Source organism: Pongo abelii, chromosome 7 (genome assembly GCF_028885655.2).
Source record: "Pongo abelii isolate AG06213 chromosome 7, NHGRI_mPonAbe1-v2.0_pri, whole genome shotgun sequence".
NCBI lineage: Eukaryota > Metazoa > Chordata > Mammalia > Primates > Hominidae > Pongo > Pongo abelii.
Window position 1 is genome coordinate 159,299,360 of NC_071992.2, and position 5,731 is coordinate 159,305,090.

The following is a 5,731-nucleotide window of genomic DNA, read 5'->3' on the forward strand; positions in this document are numbered from 1 at the left end:
AACCCTGTGCTCACAGAGACATGTGCTGTGTTGACTCAAGGTTTAATGGATTTAGGGCTATGCAGGATGTGCTTTGTTAAACAAGTGCTTGAAGGCAGTTTGCTTGTTAAAAGTCATCACCACTCTCAAATCTCAAGTACCCAGGGACACAATACACTGCAGAAGGCCGCAGGGACCTCCGCCTAGGAAAGCCAGGTATTGTCCAAGGTTTCTCCCCATGTGATAATCTGAGATATTGCCTCGTGGGAAGGGAAAGACCTGACCGTCCCCCAGCCCGACACCCATAAAGGGTCTGTGCTGAGGAAGATTAGTAAAAGAGGAAGGACTCTTTGCAGCTGAGATAAGAGGAAGGCATCTGTTTCCTGCTAGTCCCTGGGCAATGGAGTGTCTCGGTGTAAAACCTGATTGTATGTTCGTTCCATCTATTGAGATAGGAGAAAATCGCCTTAAGGCTGGAGGTGAGACATGCTGGTGGCAATACTGCTCTTTAATGCACCGAGATGTTTGTGTATGTGCACATCAAAGAACAGCACCTATTCTTAAACTTGTTTATGACACAGAGACATTTGTTCACGTTTTCCTGCTGACCCTCTCCCCATTATCACCCTGTTGTCCTGCCACATCCCCCTCTCCTAGATGGTAGAGATAATGGTCAATAAATACTGAGGGAACTCAGAGACTGGTGCCGGTGCTGGTCCTCCGTATGCTGAGCGCTGGTCCCCTGGGCCCACTATTGTTTGTCTATACTTTGTCTCTGTGTCTCTATCTTTTCTCAGTCTCTCATCCCATGCGATGAGAAACACCCACAGGTGTGGAGGGGCAGGCCACCCCTTCAAAATGAATAACTGTTACAATGACCTGTGATTCTGTTTTGATCAAATGTTTTGAGCCTTTTAACATCTTTAACAAATATTCTCAAAATCAAAATCCTAAATTAAGTCTCCAATTTAGTGTCCTTGCTAGGGCTTATTAAACCTATAAAAATTAATCTCTGTGAGGTTATAAAATCTTTGTATAGCTTCCAGGTAGACCATGAACTCCAGTATCACCACCTCCAGCCTGATAATTATATATTGGAAGAAAATTAGTTAAAGGATTCCCTTCAGCCCCCTTGAAACTGCCCTTATCAGGAGTTGTTAACTAATCCTTGTGCTCAGTTAATAACCTGTTGTAGGCCCTTGACTCCTGGGCACACATATCTAAAGAAGGCACTGACTTCCACCAGTATCTGACAAAAACTCAAGTTAATCAAAGCCTCGTCTTTAGACCTGGGCAAAGGGGACAAAGTAAACGGCTTTCATGAGACACAGGGACAGGCCTGTATTCAAAAACATTATGATTCATTTAATAATTTTGCCTTTATCTGAAATAATATAATTTGTTCTATGCCTTTACACTAAATAATTTAAATGTTTAACTTATTTCCTGGCATTCTCAAAATTAGATAGGGCTTATGACCTTTTTCTTTAAAATGTTTTTAATTCTTTATATTTTCTTTTACCTCCAAAATTTACTCCCACCAGGCCCAGGGAGTGTCGTAAGTGTTTTCAGGGCCAGTTTCGAGGAATAAAATGAGTTCAAAGCTTCCAAATAAAGGACAAGCACACAAATGCCTAAATGGCTGAACAAAGTGCTTGTGTTTTGTGTAGCTAATTGCCACAAACCATGATGACAGTAGCTCATACACAGAATGTATAAAGAAGCCAATTTTGTAACCTTGCCTTTTGGCTTTTGATTTTTGGTTCTTATGTTGCTGAAGGGGGTTTAAGCTTAATGAGTGCCTGCCCACCTACAGTCCCATCTGGCCTAGAGTACTTCATTGGCTCTAAGTCTTTTGACTCAAAGTCCCTTGGCCACAGGAATTCTGCCAAGGGGCATGATGGACCCAGGGCAGGTTGTCCACCACTCCCACTCCAGTGTCCACATGGGACAAAATAGAAGCGTGGCCGTTGACACTGCCTCTGGCATACCTTGACAAAAAAGGAGGAAAATGCATGTAAATAAATAAATAAAATCCTAAGCACCCCATCCCCAGCAGAATGGGGGCCCCTTAGGCCAAAAACCTGAAAAACTAGTTTAGGCCAGGAGGGGAAGTGGAGCTGGTAGTCAGGGGGTGGGGAGGGCATGGACAAGCCTCACTATACCTTTCCCCCACCTTGGAATTCAGGCACAACTGACCAGCATTAAAATTAAAATAGAGGTCATAAGACTGACAAAACAGACTGGATCGAAGACCCTGCCAGGCAGGGACGAAGTCTGCACCCCAGGGTAGACAGAGGTGTAAGTTACAGGAACGTTTTTAAATATGTTTGCGTCAGGACCCCTCCATGAATATTCATAGCTCCTCTGTTCAACCAGAAAACTTCATCTTATTAAAAACCTGGAAAGAAGGATCCTCTGAGGATCAATTACAGCCAAGATGGAGGGGTTCATCAGGTATTGTTAAGCTCCCCCATTGCCGTTAAACTTCAAGGACTCACTAGCTGGGTACACCTGTCTAAGATTAAGCCCATTTCTTATGAGTCCCCACAGGCACCTGAGAAAGATACCATGGCCAACACCTGTGAACTCTTAGAATACCTAAAGCTGCTGTTTTGGAAATAAACAGATGACTAGCAGGCTTAGTCCCTCCCTCCTACTCAGCCTCCTTAACAACTCTCATCCCATACAGGTTTGCACCCCCAGTGGATACCTATGGTCATGTGGTCACCTATTTAATCAGCATATAAATAGCTTGTCTCTCATTTGGGATCATTAACTCAATGGTTACCAGCGTATTGATAACATTTGGTTCAGGGGTCAATGTACAATAAGACAGGCAACGCCCTATAATGTACAATTATATAACATCACTTACCTGAGAGCTAAATGGGCAATTCGCCTTATATTGGCTGGGGTTGAGGCTGCCATTGGCTTACCAACCCCATGGGGAAAATTTACCTATCATGAGGCAACTCTTCAAAACTTTACTTCTTCATTCTATGCACTGTCTCATAAAACAGGAGACACTTTAGAAACATTAAAACTCTCCCTTGATTCCTTTGCAGATATAATAATTGATGATAGATTAGCATGAGAGTGTCATACTTATTGGTTGAACAAGGAGTATGCACTCTAAGCAATAAAACCTGCTGCACTTACGTAAACACCTCAGGTCAAATAGAAGAAGATGAACGTAAAATATATGAGCGAGCTGCCCGGTTGCATAAATATAACCAAGGCTGTGATCCTGACTACAGCTGCTCAACTATAAAAACCATCCTCCTGAGTCTTACTTGGTTTTTGCCCTTCCTAGGACCTTTGATATTTATCTCATTATTAGTAATCTTTGGCCTTTGCTTGTTTAACTTAATGGTAAAGTTTGTGTCTTCTAGATTACAACAATTCCACATAAAGATTATTCTGGCAACCCATCCTGTCTTCTGACCTTGGAAATAAAGACATCCTGCCTCAGGCCCCTTAGATCAGGCATCCAGAGATTTTTACACCTCCAATACTAGGCAAAGCATAAGCCCATAGAATCATCAGTCAGGCTGGAGTTAGAACGTATATGACTATCTGATCATAAACCCCAGGCAGAAAAACCACTTGCAAGTGGTCACGAGTCATCCTCATCCTGGGAAGCCAACAGAAACCATCATTGGAGGAGGACATACCCTCCACTCAGAACCCCAGCCTCCGGTTGACTAATGACAAATACAAAAGTGCCACTGACAACCAGAGGCACAGAAGTGATTAAGCCCCCAGGAGCAAAGGCAGAAGAAACAAAATCTCCAAGTTAGATTCCCAAGGAATTCCCATATAGGAATGACTGGATGCAAATGTAAACATACAGCCTTGAAAAGTCAGGAAAAAATCAGGTCACTTCCACTTCTACAAGGGATGCAGTAGGTTGTGGCTGCTCAGAATGTGACAACCGGGCAAATCAATCCAGAGTTAAAAGTCACATTTGAAAGGCCCTTCCACAGATGTGGAAGCACCAAGGCCCACGTAAACCGAAATTCCGAAGAGGGCGAGCCCTTCCCAGGGTACCCTTTGTCATTGCAGATACATTTGTCAGTTTGGGCACCAGCTGAAAGCCAGGCTGGCTACAGACAGGGACTCCAGTAGGGAATGCAAACCAGAGTGCTGTCTTGGCTCACAGGGGACCAAAGTCGCCCAGAATCTCCAGGTACCTAAAGATCAAGCCAGTTTTCCCATGGAAGAGCCTCCAAGTGCTGTGGTGGGAGGGACCCTGGGGAGTCAGAGAGGGCTAGGTAGAATCCCCCCCTCAGGGTGGCAGATCCCAGAAGACAAAGTGCCCCTAGAAGGAGCCTGCCACAGTCACACCACTGGTCTCCATCATAAGCCAGTGGCCCGGATGGAACAGGTGTATGGGATGAGGTTCAAGGGGAAAGTCAAAGCCTAGAAAGGGAAACCCATCCCAGCTGAGGATTCGGTGTGAAAGGTGAGCATACAAATTGGGTCACCCTTATCACACCCAACTAAGGCAGAGTGCCAGGTGGGGAGACCATTCAGCACTCAGGATAGAAAACATTGCTCCAAGAATGTACTTCTCTAAGGCCTGACTGCTGAAACTGCCTGCGGTAACTTGAAATTAGTTTTATCTGATGGCTACTGAGACCACCTGCTGCAACTCTAAGCCTCGGTTCACCCACTGCTGTCACTGATTCACTCATCAACCAGAGCTTGCCAGCTCCCCAAAATCCTACTAGTGCCAATGAAACTCAGACAGCAATATGTACTATTTCTCTTCTTTATAAAAAAGAGACAGTTACTCTGTTTTTTTTTTTTTTTTGGACAGAGTCTTGCTCTGTTGTGCAGGTTGGAGCGCAATGGCGCGATCTCGACTCACTACAACCTCCACCTCCCGGGATCAAGGGATTCTCCTGCCTCAGCCTCCTGAGTAGCTGGGACTATAGGCACACACCACCACACCCAGCTAATTTTTGTATTTTTAGTAGAGACGGGGTTTCGCCATGTTGATCACTCTGGTCTTGAACTCCTGACCTCAAGTCATCTGCCCGCCTCAGCCTCCCAAAATGCTGGGATTACAGGTGTGAACCATTGCGAATTTAAAAAAGCCTTTTCTTTGTTCTTTGGACATACTGAAGGCCAGCCAGTCTGCCCCCATGCCCCTAATTGCAGTTATTTCGTCCCAAATAAAACATTTCAATTTCAGAAATTCACCTATTTTATATGACTTCGACAAGAGACAAGCCACACTGTGTAGGAGATGCTCGGGTGAAGCCAACTGTCCCTGGCCACACACAGCTTGAAGGCAAAATGGCAGGAGCTCAAGCGAAAGCCAGGCAGGTCTCCCCCGAAACCTCTGCACAGGTGGGCGCTGGCGGGGCTGAAGGGCAAGGGCACCGCTCATGCTGGCTTTTGTCATGGTTAGGGACAGGGCCGGCTCCAGAGGCGACGGGGTCACACCCTGAGCGGAGGGGACCCCGGGGGTTATGGTGATGGCGGGACCACCTAGAGGGAGGGTCCAGGAACGAGGCGGGTGGACTGGCACCTTGAGGGCAGGGTGGGCCTGGGCGGTGCCTCAGGCTGCCCAGGGTGGCTGCTGTCCCGTTTCTCCAGCAGCCAGGGCCGTGGGCTTCTAGAACATTCCCCGTGGCTTTCCTGAAGGGAGCGTGGATGGAGCCAGGGTGTGCAGATTTCTGTGAGAAATATTTTCACCTGGGAGCCCCAAGGGGGACCCTGCCAACCTTTGAACACCGGC